Source organism: Cydia splendana, unplaced genomic scaffold (genome assembly GCF_910591565.1).
Source record: "Cydia splendana unplaced genomic scaffold, ilCydSple1.2 scaffold_96_ctg1, whole genome shotgun sequence".
Taxonomy (NCBI): Eukaryota; Metazoa; Arthropoda; class Insecta; order Lepidoptera; family Tortricidae; genus Cydia; species Cydia splendana.
In genome coordinates, this window is record NW_026946913.1 from 4,293 (window position 1) to 19,100 (window position 14,808).

The following is a 14,808-nucleotide window of genomic DNA, read 5'->3' on the forward strand; positions in this document are numbered from 1 at the left end:
ATTTAAAGGTAAAAAAAGAACTGAAAACATATTTACTTTATTTATTGAGCTATAAATAAATTGTATTTCTGCTTATTATTTGTGACCATCACGGGAAAAGTTATGGCGGCTGGCGCTTACGTCGCTTAGCACCGCAATAGTATTGGAGCGGCGTTAATAATAGCGTAAGCGCCATCCGCCCTAAGGTACCTATACCCGTGGGTTCAAATTTATTCCTCTTTATCATCTTCGTCCGATGTGGATGAACTGAAAGAAAAGAAAATTCATATGAAATCGGAACAAAATATACCTAATATAATTAAATTAAATATATAGAGATGAACTACGCCAAACTAACTTCCATTACTATTTCAATGTGTGTAGTATTGAAATAGTAATGGAGGGCGCGACAGTTTGGCGTGGTTTATCTATAAGTACCTTTCGTTTTTGCAGTTGCCTTTGCAAGTGCTGCATTGCACTGTACAGGGTAGACCCACTCTCCGACACGTGCAGCGCATTGTTTCGCAGCCTTTTTTACAGCCGCAATGGTCCAGGTATGATAATTCACGCCACATCGCCCTAGCATCAGACCATTGCGGTTCCCAACTGCCATTAGATGACTTCCAACCCCAAGAGGATGGCAATGGCACAGAGGCATCATCAAGAATAAGGGCATATCACCCCATAAGTGGCCTGCTTGATATGTGAGACGGAGCGCGTGTTTATGTAATGCTGCCGATGTTGGTGGGATGCTGGTTACCAATTTATTTTTAGTAGCAAATAGCTCCTTGCGTACCAAGTTGTCCGACGAATGTGCTAATTGTGGGTCATATAGGTAGCAGGTGAACTTTTTCGGCATAGCCATGATTTCTTCAGGAAGGCTTTGTAATGGCTGCGATATTTGTTTTAAAGCTGGTGTAACTTCAGGGTGTGACAACCACGTTTTGAAGCAAGACTTATTTCCTTTTGTATGGAAGTAAGAAGTAGTGTCACACCCTGTAGAGGCGTGAAAGTCACGAAGAGCGGTTGATCTGTCAGAACCCAAAGTATTTGCTTGCAAAGTATAGCTCAATAAATAAAGTAAATATGTTTTCAGTTCTTTTTTTACCTTTAAATCATCAAAGTTCTCAGTTTTGACGCGAGCCGCGCGAGCGGGCCGTTTCGAACGGCAGTTACGCGCTTTTTGAAATGCGTATAGTTCAAAAACTACTCAACGGATTGTTAAGATTATTTTTTTATTTTGCAGATAATATTATCAGGTTTCATTTAAATGAAAGAATATGTGATCATAATATAGAATATTTAGTTGTTATTTTCATTAGAAGGAAAAAAATTCAAGTAAAAAAACACAATTTTCTTAATATTCGGCCGCCATCTTTAATTTCTTAAATGCCATATTTTTTATTCGATTACAAGTATCAATACGAATTGATCGATATATCAATCATTAAAATCGGTGCAGCCGTTTTGTGTCTATAATTTTTTTAAATATTGCAGCCGCCATTTTGGAAAAGGTCCGCCATCTTGAATTCTAGTGAATGAAATTTGTGTTTCCTCGGATGAAATCATTCAGATTGGTCCCTAGTATAACTGGGCAAAGCGGCTTGCTTTCTGCCAAAAATGCAGCTTTCGATGTAAATATCGCCGTAAGCCCTACTACTAAATCAAAAATTCAAAAACAAACAAATAAAACCGGCCAAGTGCGAGTCGGACTCGCAAACGAGGGGTTCCGTACCATTATCTATAAAAACGGTCACCCATCCAAGTACTGACCCCGCCCGACGTTGCTTAACTTCGGTCAAAAATCACGTTTGTTGTATGGGAGCCCCACTTAAATCTTTATTTTATTCTGTTTTTAGTATTTTTTGTTATAGCAGCAACAGAAATACATCATCTGTGAAAATTTCAACTGTCTACTGACTACGGTTCGTGAGATACAGCCTGGTGACAGACAGACGGACGGACGGACGGACGGACGGACAGCGGAGTCTTAGTAATAGGGTCCCGTTTTACCCTTTGGGTACGGAACCCTAAAAAATACTATAGGTGCAGGCGTGCGCACCGGCGATGTGATATGTTTAGGTATTTAACAAAATGAAATCAAACCACAATACCTATGGTATTTTATTAGGAAAGAATATTCAAGTCAATAAATTTAACTCGAAATGACAAACTTACAGAAGTTTTACTACGAAATACCTAGTCAACGTAGCAATGAAGCTGCTAAAATTGTGATATTTTGCTAATATACCGATGATTTGATTTATCAATAGTAATTTAGTATATTTGTTATTTACATGGCAGCGCAAAACTCAGCGAAGTGGACTTTTGTTTACGCTGACGATGTGGCTATTTGTACGGAGAGCCGTGTTGAGTTACAGGAAGCACTCCTGTCATGGAAGCATCAGTTACAGGCCGGTGGCCTAGTGTTGAGTGTTGCAAAGACCCAATTCATGTCCCTGAACGAGCCAGATCCAAGCGACAATAGCCCAATTTCCATCGATGGGCAACTAGTCACCATGTGCGATCAGTACAAGTATCTGGGTAGTATGATGCACCATTCTGGGAATGTGGAATGCAACATTCAACACCGAGAAGCCGCTGCTTGGCTAAAATGGCGAGAAGTGACTGGTGTTACGTGTGACAGGAGAATGCCGGTCAAACTCAAGGTTCTGGTATACAAAAGTATAATAAGGCCGGTTCTTATGTATGGCAGCGAGACGTGGGCAACGACTCAAAGACACGTGCATACCATCCAAGTTGCCGAGATGAAAATGCTGAGGTGGATGTGCGGCGTTACCAGGCTCGACAGAATCCGTAACGAGTACGTACGAGGAAGCCTGGGCGTGCGCGACATTGCCGATAAAATGCAGGAGAGCAGGCTGCGATGGTATGGTCACGTAAAAAGAAGGCCTTCTGACTACGTAGGAAATTTGGCGCTACAACTTTCCATCCCAGGTCGAAGATCTAGGGGCAGACCCAGAACAAGATGGAAGGATGTATTGTGCAAGCTATCCGAGGACGATGTCGTGGACAGGGCGAAGTGGAGAAGGTTAAGCAGGAAAGCTGACCCCACCACCATGTGGGATGGATAGCTAGGAAGAGAGAGACATGGCCCTATAATTCGTTTTTAGCATTAGAAAGAAGATAAGCAATTTTGACAGTTTTTTTAATCAAAAAACATTTTTGAAAATGATGTAATATGGCGATTGTCCACTTTTAGTGTTTAGCAGTAACACTTTGGTTTACTGCGACATAAACGCGTATTGCTTGTGTCAGCGCAACCTAACGTGTATATATAGGCAGGCATTTAGAGAATATACGTTCTTATACTATCACAGCTAAGGTGTTTGACTTCTACTCCCATCACCCGCTCGAAACCATAAACAACATAACAAGATTCTCTTGTTATTTGATGGCGACCCGGACCAGCGAACCAAGGAACTAACACTTAAAAAGGAAAATCTACCAAGACTACAAAAGAAGAGAAGAACCAACGCAGTCAAGATCAACCCAGAAAATCAATCACACTTTCAACGCAAGAATCCACGCAGTCAGAACCAACCAGCATTAAGAACCAACAGACAAGATGAACCACCCAACATCAAAAAACGGAAACCAAGTTAAGAAGAGAAATCAAGAAGAGCGAAGATCGAAGAGCGTTGTCCAGGGTTTCCCGGCTCGCAAACCAAGAGGTGTCCAGGGTTATCCCGGCCCACCATAATCATCGGAAGCAGAGCCAGCCACCCATATGAAGCGTCAAGCGAGTGCCACGTGGAGGTGCCAGCTCGCCAGGCCGCGCCAACAGCAGCCAAGAATGCCGGTCGCGAACTCGCACCGGACCGGACGAAGACGAAGCCGAGGACGGCCAGCCACGCAGCAATAGGATGTAAATCCTACGTGTAATTTAGTATTTTATTTATTTTCTCTAAAAGCCAGCATTTTTTTTCCAATTCAGTAGCAGTCATATTTAAAATGATTCATAATTATTAAAGGTTGTCGCTAAACTCAATTTCGTTTCGAGCATAAATAATTTTCATAAGAAGTCATAATATAATATAAAAATTAAAAGTGTCGAATAGTGTCCTCAATTATGTATGTTTCAATTTGCAGCGCGTGCCACACGTTGTGCGCACGTCGACAGAAAACTTAACTAGGCCGCGAGACTTATTTGCCGCGAGTTAGAATATTTTAATAAGCGATGAATGAAATTTGATACATCGCATAACGATTAAGTAATAAACAACTCAATTCAATAAAATTATTTAATTGTTTTTGAGTAATGATTAATACTTTAGCTACGTGTCGGACTGATCACCTGATATACAGCGAAAGTTTGATTTATTACATAATTTTTTTTGAATTTTGGAAGTTAAATAATAGTGTTTATTTTATAAAAAACCTTACAGTACGGTACAAGTTTGAGAAGTTTTAAGGAGTTTAATAGGCACATTCGTACAATGTGACCTTATAGCTAGAGCACTAGTCCTTCGTACTTGATCATAGTGTGATATACAGTATCCTCCGTGAAAGTTGTAGGAGAATTTTAAGTCTTAATGTATTTGTGTCTCTAGGTACAGGCAGAGCCGTACAGCCTGGCCTGATATGCCGCTATTATTGTGTTTTAGGGTGACCATGCCCTCGGGTAGCCAATCCCACGTGTAGTTATGAAGTTCGGGTACGTACGGGTGCGTAGCCCATGATGTATTGATTATAGGGTGACCATGCCCTGGGCAACCATTCCCATTAATTATGTTAGGAGCTTAGGACTCCGTCTTAATACGGCATTAGTTATTTTTATTACGAGTTTCATAGGGTACCGTAACTATAAACAGCGAGAGTGAATATTTTAAAGTTGAATACCAAATGTTTTTAAATGTTTTAAAGTTGAATAGTAAATGTTTTAAAGATGAAGAGTAGGTAAATGTTTTTAAAGAACGAGATTTATATATTATGAGAAAAGGAAGTAAATTAATATTTTACCGTTTGAGAGATGATAACATTTTAAGTGAAGATAATATTTTCTTATTAAAAGATAACGATATTTTTTTACAAGGACTACGACATTAATACGACACATAAAATCAAGCTAAATAAAGATTGTTTGCATTATACCTATATAAATATTAAATAAATAAATATAAATATTAAGGACATTAAATTTTTACACAAATTGACTAAGCCCCACGGTAAGCTCAAGAAAGCTTGTGTTGTGGGTACTCAGACAACGATATATATAATATAATATAATTAATAACATTTAATTTATTAACATTTTTTTTTATTGATTTCAGAAAAAATTGTAAACAAGTAACATGCGTTTAAATTTTTTCTTCTGCCACCCCGGCGGTGAGAGGAACTTTCGGGGGAGGTGTAATATGGCGATTGTCCACTTTTAGTGTTTAGCAGTAACACTTTGGTTTACTGCGACATAAACGCGTATTGCTTGTGTCAGCGCAACCTAACGTGTATATATAGGCAGGCATTTAGAGAATATACGTTCTTATACTATCACAGCTAAGGTGTTTGACTTCTACTCCCATCACCCGCTCGAAACCATAAACAACATAACAAGATTCTCTTGTTATTTGAATGATATCACCGCAAATATGTAACAATTACAAATCATATACGATAGTTTACATTATTTTGCTTTCATAAGTAGTGTTGGCGACTGGCTGGCGCGCGACCTCTTTGGAATATATACTATTTTCCTATTATCATTTGATTCGATATTATGTCAAAGCAGTCTGCCTGTCACCGCCTAACTATTAAGATCTTGTGCTCTGTTTTAAATAAATTATTTATAATATTTGTTTAATATCTGCGTGTTTGCATTATATCTTCGATTCATCATACAGTCCACCCCATTAGCTATCATTTTGGTCCATTCTCGCCGTAATTTTACCATTCCATCGAAATTCAGTTGTCAATTTTTTTTTCACGTAAGTCATTGTAAATTTTCATTTCATTGTAAAACATTGTTTACATAATTTACGTACATTTTTCATCATGGTGGAAACACGTAGTAAGACAAAGGCAGACCCGACGGCTACGGAATCCGAACGGGTGCAGCGCGAACGGCGTGATCGTTCACCGCGCGGCGCCCGGCCGGGTTTAGCCACGAATAACGAAGGTGCTTCGGCATTGCCTGGTAGTTCGCACATACAAACGACGGGCGACATTCCAACCAGCGCGGCACATCCTAAGCCCGCTGCCGAACGCCCAAATGCTCGAACTAGCTCGCTCACGCTCGCACAAGGCGATGTCAAAGCACCAACTGAAAGCGCTTCTAGTGTTCACAGTAAGCAATCGCATACCGTGCGCACACACTCAACGCGTTCTTCGGCGACCGTTCGCGCACAGAAGCTAGCTCTTGAAGCGGACCTAATGCGGCGTCAGGTGGAGCGCGAGCGCGAACTCGCTCGACAACAGGCGGACCGTGATCGAGAGCAGGCGGAGCGCGAGTTTGAACTCGCGCGTCAGCAAGCCGTGCTCGCCCGTCAACAGGCCGAGGCGGAGCGCGAACTCGCTCGTCAACAAGAGGATCGCGAGCGCAAGCTCGCAAATCTTGAGTTCGAGGCGGAACAGACGGAGCTGCAAGCAAGAATCGCCGCTATGGAAGCTTCAGATAAGTCTGCCAAATCTCGTAGTTTGTATTTTTCTGATCGCAACGCCGAAAGGCGCACTGCGACTTGGGTATCCGAACAGAATGCTAACATGACTACAGCAACTCATAGAAATATGCCTGGTGGGGCACCGATTGTCACCTCGAGCAACGCTCGAGGACCTAGTTTACAACCGGCCGCCACCGCCAACTCGGTATCTTTCAACGTGCCTATTGTCAACCAAGCAACCCTCTCGAAACCCACTCAAGCGCCCTTGGCATATAACTACGACACAGTGGCACCACGACTACCAGTATCATCTGAACATTCCTCCTCAGACCCTATTACAAAACTTACCCAAGCTATAAACTCTCTTTCAAACAGGCCAAAGAAGCCCGAGCTAATTACGTTTTCGGGTGAGACTTCACAATAGATGGCTTTTAAAAGTAGTTATGAAAGAACAAAATGGAATTTTTCAGCCGCAGAAAACTTAGACCGCTTGAACCACGCAGTCCGCGGACAAGCGTACCAGTCCGTCGCGTCGCTCATGTGGACCTGCGGCTCGCCCGACGACATCGTGAAGGCCCTGGAGCAGACGTACGCCCGTCCGGAACTTCTGGTCGCCCGCGAGGTTGCCGCGCTCCGCAACAGTCCAAAGCTAAGTTCTCCTCAAGACTTAAATGGTTTAGCAAATAAATTGCGAAATTTTATTACAACGCTCACTTTGCTCAAACAAAATGAGTACTTATCATCCCCAGAGCTCCTTCGGTGCATTTTGGTAAAATTAAGTGAGCACACTAGATCTCGCTTTACAGACTACGCATCGGCTCATGCGCCAGAGCAACAAAATGTAACAAAACTTGAATGGTTGTCACAATTTCTTTTAACCGAGGCTGACAAACAGTTAAAATATAATTTTATTGCTGACAGTACGATTAAGGCGCCAACGACACCAATGCATTCAAATGTACCACGCACTAATGCTCCGAAATTCCCGTTAAAAAAGGAAACAATACACGCTACGGTATCTAGCGGGAATACATCTGAGCATTGCGCATATTGTGAACAAGGATCTCATAAGATAAAAACATGTAAGAGTTTTTTAAAGCTAACATTTGACGACAGATGGCGCTGGGTCCGAGAAACTAAAGTATGTTACCGTTGTCTCAAGTCTAACCCGCACAAGTGGAACAATTGCCGCGCGAAACGTTGCGGTGTCGATGGATGCCCCAGACGTCATAACGCGCTACTCCATGGCACAGGCCCAGGGACAGCCGACGGCAATCCCGACGCAGCTCTAAGCGGACAGAGCATCTGTCTTCAGACTTCCACTGTCAACCCTACATGTCCTGTCAAACAACATAACGAAATATAAACAAAAAATAAAAATCGAACCTTCCGACAAAATCGCGAATACTACTGATTGTTCAATTAATGCAACAGGATCCTGCCCATCGACTTCACGCCCACATCCCCGAGGCCTGCTGAAAGTGGTTCCGGTCATAGTCGAGGGTCCTGACGGCGCGTTCGAGACAACAGCGATGCTAGACGACGGCAGCGTGTCATCTCTCATTGACGCCGAAGTGGCAAAACGCATCGGCGCGAAGCCAACCCGCTCGGAGCGTCTTCGCATTGAAGGTGTTTGTAATATGACAGCGGAACTTGACGTAAGTTATGTTGATTTTTACGTACGTGGTCGCGACCGACCCGATCGTTACCTGATAGAGCACGCGCGAGCCGTGGAACCCTTAGGGCTTCGCGCACGATATCCAGACACGATTAATATCACGGATTACGATCATCTGTCAGGTCTAGCAAACGAACTTTCACATGACATTGCTTACCCCACCGTCCTAATCGGCGCGCCTGACTGGTATATATCCATAAGTCGCGAAGTGCGGTGCGTAAAAAAGAACGACCCTGTTGCCTCCAAAACCTTGTTAGGCTGGGTACTCCATGGCGCACACTCTTTGTCGTCGAAGCCATTTGAATTTGTCAATCACGTCACGGAAGATCTGGATACACTTATAAAATGCCAATACGACATCGACGCCTTGGGTATCACAAAAAAGGTCCCACGTCAAAACAGCGAGGATCAACGGGCTGTAGACATCATAGAATCATCCGCTAACCAACTTGACAACGGCCATTTTGAAGTCGGCCTGCCTTGGAAGGAGGAGCTACCGAAAATTATACCAGATAGCTACCCACAGGCACTCTCACGCTTCAAGGCCCTCGAGCGACAGATGTCAAAGGACCCAGCGTTTGCCGCATCCTTTCAACAATTCATAGACGACATAATCAGCAAGAACTATGCCGAAGAGTGTGATTCGAAGACTTACCACCATCGACCAGCACCAAATGCCTCTTGCGTCAACCCAGATGGCTCCATTCGCTGGTACCTGCCTATCTTTGGCGTCTATCATCCTCAGAAGAAGAAGCTGAGAGCAGTCCATGACGCGGCTGCCACAACAAAAGGCGTAAGCCTCAACAGTCTGCTTCTGCAAGGTCCTGACCTATTGTCGCCCCTACTTGACATCCTGTTCCGTTTCAGAGAAGGTGCGGTAGCCTTGAATGGCGATATCAAGGAGATGTTTCCCCAGATTAAGATTGCCGCAAGGGACGGGGATGCTCAACGTTTTCTCTGGTGTGACAAGAACGGCGACCTCAAGGAATACCGCATGTCGTCGCCGTAAAAAACAAAAACGCGAAGATGCACGAAGTTGACTATGCCGCTGCCTGCAAAGCAATCATTGACGACCACTATATGGACGACTACCTTGGGAGCCACACAAATGTTGCCGCCGCAGCTCAACTTGCCGCCGACGTTGTCACAGTGCACAAGAATTGTGGTTTCGAGATGCGAGCGTGGACGTCTAACCATCCAGAGGCACTCTCTCTTGTCCCGAAGGAACTTCGTAGCGACGCAACTTCTGACGTTTACCTGCCTCCCAGTAGTGACGTCGGCGTCTTGGGTGTTAAATGGAACCCACGTCAAGACTTCTTAGGGTTTCGTGCCGTACCCCAGATACCGACCAGCACTTTGACAAAACGCATTCTTTTATCGAACGTCATGAAAGTTTATGACCCCCTTGGTTTTTTGATGCCGGTCGTCATCTGTCATTCAAAGATTATGGCGGGCAGGCGTTGGCTGGGACACAGACTTACCTGAAATGTACGTAAGCGAATCTAAAGACTGGTTTGCACAGCTGCAGATTGCAGCCAATATAAAAATCCCTCGCTGGTACATGGTCAGGTCAGACGTGTCCGACGTCCAGCTGCACGTAATCGCCGACGGTGGCGAACAAGCCTACGCCTGCGTCGCCTATTGGCGTTTCACTTACAGTGATGACTCTGTATCGACAGCCCTCATCGGTAGTAAGGCACGAGTCTGTCCCCTGAAACCGGTTTCCATCCCAAGATTAGAATTACAAGCCGCGCTTATCGCGTCGCGTTTTGCGCAGACAATTCTGCAAGCTCACCGCTTTGAGCCCTCCGCAACCATTTTCTGGACTGACTCAACCACCGTCCTAAAGTGGATCCGGAGTGACGCTCGCGCGTTTAAACCTTTCGTGGGACACAGGTTGGGAGAGATATTGGAAACCACCAATCCATCCGATTGGAGGTGGATCCCTACCTCTCTCAACGTCGCTGACGATGCGACAAAACCAAAACGAACCGACTTTACCGCAACTCATCGGTGGTTCACCGGTCCACAGTTCTTTGTTGAACAGTCTTGCACTTGGCCGACCGAGCGCGTCACCGACGAGGGAGAGATCTCATCAGACCCTGAGTTAAAATCGAATCTGATGGTTCTGCTCCTCGATACCCCACTCTCGAATTCGTTACCTGATCCAACGCGTTTTAGCTCCTGGATACGTTTACTACGTGCCACCGCCCGTTTTCTCCAGGGCGCACGCCTATTCCGGCTTAAACTGTCTCGGCCAATAGATCCAAATTCCAAACTCTACATTGACAACACCACGTCTCCCCACCAGCTTCACGCGTCAGACATGATAGAAGCGGAGAAGATGTTGGTCCGTCAAGCACAAACAGAGAGTTTCCCTGAGGAATTATCGAACTTACGATCTTCGAAGCCAGTGCCCAAGAATAGTCGTATTAAGAAATTGGCGCCTACACTTGATGGAGAAGGCCTAATGCGACAAAACACGCGCATAAGTTCCGCACCAGGAGTGAACGACGAGATGAAATCACCCATGATTCTCGACGGCCGCCACTACATCTCACGACTCTTGATCCTACACGAACATATCAAAGCTGCGCATCAGTTTAATGAGCTCGTCCTAAATGAACTTCGGCAAAGATATTCGATCTTGAGAGCCAGAGGAACCATCCGTAGCGTAGCAAGCGCCTGCTTGAAGTGTAAGAGATGGAACACGAAACCTATCCAACCTCAGACTGGCAACTTACCACCAGAACGTCTTGATCACCACAAAAGACCATTCACCCACGTAGGCCTTGATTACTTTGGCCCGATCCTAGTAACGCTATATCGACGGAGCGAGAAACGATACATCGCCTTATATACGTGCCTCACAACCAGAGCGCTTCACCTCGAAATCGTGAACTCACTCACTGCAGATAGTGCTATAATGAGCCTCAGACGCTTCATTGCTCGCCGAGGATCGCCGACCACCATATTTTCCGATAACGGGACTAACTTTGTTGGCTCTTCCCGCGAACTGCGCTCCCTACATGACAACTCGGTCGTAGAGTACGCCACTAATCACAAAATCGACTGGCGCTTCATCCCACCAGCATCCCCGTTCATGGGCGGCGCCTGGGAGCGGCTTGTGCGGACAGTGAAAGCAGCCCTCAGATCTTGCCTAGCAAATCAACCACTGAAGGAAGAAGTCTTGTCAACACTCCTACTCGAGGCTGAATCGATAGTGAATTCCAGGCCACTCACATACGTCCCGTCTTCCCTAGATGCACCAGAGGCGCTAACACCATTCCATTTTATCCTCGGCTCCTCATCAGTCGTTCCATGGACCACGTCGCTGACAGACGCAGACCTATCCCGACGATGTGACTGGCGGAGAACCCTCCGCCTAGCAGATCAGTTCTGGGCACGATGGCTACGCGAGTACTTACCGACGCTTCGAACGAGGGGACCCAACAACAACGCGTTAAATCTTAGCGAGGGTGATGTGGTGTTGATCGCCGATCCTACCCTTCCTCGTGGTTTGTGGCCACTAGGAAGGGTAGCAAAGGTCTACCTAGGACCCGACGGAGCGGTCCGCGTGGCAGACGTCCACACCAGAGGGGGCATGCTGCGCAGACCGGCCCGGAAACTTATCCTGATGGAGGCCGCGCCTCAGCCAGTAGCCACCAGTGGTTAGTGTTCCACTGGGGGTCCGGTATGTTGGCGACTGGCTGGCGCGCGACCTCTTTGGAATATATACTATTTTCCTATTATCATTTGATTCGATATTATGTCAAAGCAGTCTGCCTGTCACCGCCTAACTATTAAGATCTTGTGCTCTGTTTTAAATAAATTATTTATAATATTTGTTTAATATCTGCGTGTTTGCATTATATCTTCGATTCATCATACAGTCCACCCCATTAGCTATCAAGTAGGTAGTAGTTATTAATTTTTTAAAGCGTTTTTTTAATAAAAAGACACTTCGTGACAGTTCAAAAGTTTTAAAACATGTAAATCGGTTGAAGCCAAAACGATAGGATAGGGGACGGATCAAGGCAGTTTTTATATTTGTTTGGTTAACTACCTAATAGACGTTTCAAGTACCTGAAAATGTAAAAAAAAACATTGTTTACATTTATTTAACTACCTAAACAACAACACTTTAGACATATCACGCGTTATACGCGTGTTTTCTTTTTACTTATCACATGAGATATATTTCTCGAGTTCTCGAAGCATTGAGTGTTTTTTACCCGTCTCGACTTAGGACAAATTTCTCGTGTTTTCTCGCCTCGAGAATTCTCGAGCAGAAACCCTATTGTTAACTTTAACAACCCTGAAGTATTGATCGTAACGTAAAAATAACCAAATTTGTAGGAAATTTTATGTAAAAACATTTGTTATTGTTTTGTATGCTATTCGTACAGATATTCGAGATATGAGCAAAAATATGTAAGAGGTACCTTCACACCCCCATACTTCTTTTTTGTGAAGATAGCTAATTTTATCTACTTATTGGAGCTATGCATAACTCAATAGTCCCACGAATTATCTTAGCTTTGCTAGTATTCTTCCTTATTTTCACTACCTACTTGCCCGAAATTGACTGCTAGAGTTAGGCCAAGTCTGCAACGATTTTGATAGCATAGGCAGTGCAAGTGTTATTCATAATCTCATAGAAGTTTGACGTTTAAAATAACACTTGCACTGCGTGTGCAATCAAAATCGTTGCAGACTTTTCTTGGTCTAACTCTATTACAATTTTAAGGTCTATTAGTAAGTACTAGTTTTTGTCTCATAATAATTTGGCATCATTTAATTAGATTCTCAGTTTGTCGCGGTATAAACTCATACTGTTTATAATTAATAACAATTTACACTCGCCATCTTAACTACCATTTTTGATTTCATTAAGTACCTACTCATCAAAATACGAATTTGCTAATAAATCTTATTCAATATTATATTTTATTTACTTACTCATAGAATCTGGTCACAAAATTTCACGAGAATCGGTTGAGAACTTGTAGACTTGTAGACTTGTAGAGGGGAACATCCGGACATACAAAAGCAAAATGCCCGAGTCAAAACGTAAACCTTGGCTACGCTTCGGCCAAAAAAAATAGGCACCTACCTTTTTAGAGCATCACGTGTATCCTAATATTCCCGTCGTCATCGATATGGACGGAGCGACGCCGATGATGGTTGTGGTTGGTTGAAACTGTAATTTACCGACTTTTGGATTAAAATCAAATACATTAAAATTTCTAGATATATTGCTATTATCTTTATTTATTTTTAGGGTTCCGTAACTCAAAAGGAAAAAACGGAACCCTTATAGTATCACTCGGGCGTCTGTCTGTCCGTCTGTCACAGCCTATTTGCTCTGAAACTATTGGACCAATTAAGTTGAAATTTGGTACACATATGTAAGTTTGTGACTCAAACACGGACATGTAACGTAAACAAATGAATTTTAAACATGCGACAGTGCATAGTTTACTCTCATACGGTGCCGAAAAGTGGGGGCCCGTGCCGCGGATTCTCTGCGTGCATTTAGAATGCAAAAGAAAGCAGTACGCGCCATTGCCAACGCACCGACCGATGTCTCATGCAGGAACCTCTTCATTGATCTACGGATCTTGACATTGCCGGGCGAGCTCGTGTACCAGGTAGCGCTCTTCACTCACTTGAATTTACATCTGTTCAAAAAACGCGGCACGAATGAGAGTCACGCGCTTCGTAGCAACAAATATAATTACCGACTTGTCACTCCTAAACACAAACTTTCAAAGTCAGAGCGTTCACCGTCCATTATGGGCCCGTCCGTTTATAACAGACTCCCCGAAGCGGTCAGAGATGCAGCATCCTCCGATATATTTAAATGTAGACTGCGAAAGTGGCTTCTGAATTTTTCTTTGTACAGCGTCGAGGAGTTTTTCAAACTACCGTACACATAGGTTATACGAGTAATCGTAATTACATGTTGTGTTAGCTTAACTTGTAATGCAACGATCACACTGTAATGGGCGGTTCTCAGAGGTGACGTTCGGTGCCTGACTTCGGTGCCAATTTTTTTTTTTAACTTTATAGACATATGGTGTTAAAATTAACAATTAGGCTTAAATTTAAAAAATATTGGTAGTGAAGGCCTCATTACAGACTTAAGGGTTCGCGAGATATTTAAGTTTTTCAAAACACCGAAATCAAACACACTCACCGAAATCAATATTCATAAAAAGGGTGCACTGAATTCAAAATTTACCAAGATTGTAATAAAATCATATTATTTTAGCACTAAACTAGGTTTGTTATCAATTTTAAGACATCGTAATGAAGATATTTTTATGTTATTATTGTGAATGATTAGAATACAAAGTTATACTCTGCTGCAAACTATTTATTCATGATTATAAAAGCAAAATGATTCAAAAACTAAAAGTCAAATCCAAATCTAGTATATAACGGTAAAATATTCATTATTTAATTAAGCAGTAAAAACAAAAACAATTTAAAGTCTTAATCTCTCAGAATAAACTAATCAGATCTTTA

At 43.3% G+C, this 14,808-nt stretch overlaps 1 long non-coding RNA gene across 1 annotated transcript in view; it reads left to right on the forward strand.

Annotated features, from left to right (window-relative positions):
• Positions 1–3,558: 3,558 nt before the first annotated feature.
• Positions 3,559–14,808, forward strand: part of LOC134805973 (uncharacterized) — a 300,557-nt gene continuing 289,307 nt past the window's right edge. Inside the window, exon 1 of the long non-coding RNA XR_010146444.1 lies at positions 3,559–3,650. This is a non-coding gene — a long non-coding RNA (uncharacterized LOC134805973). The remainder of the gene's footprint in view (positions 3,651–14,808) is intronic.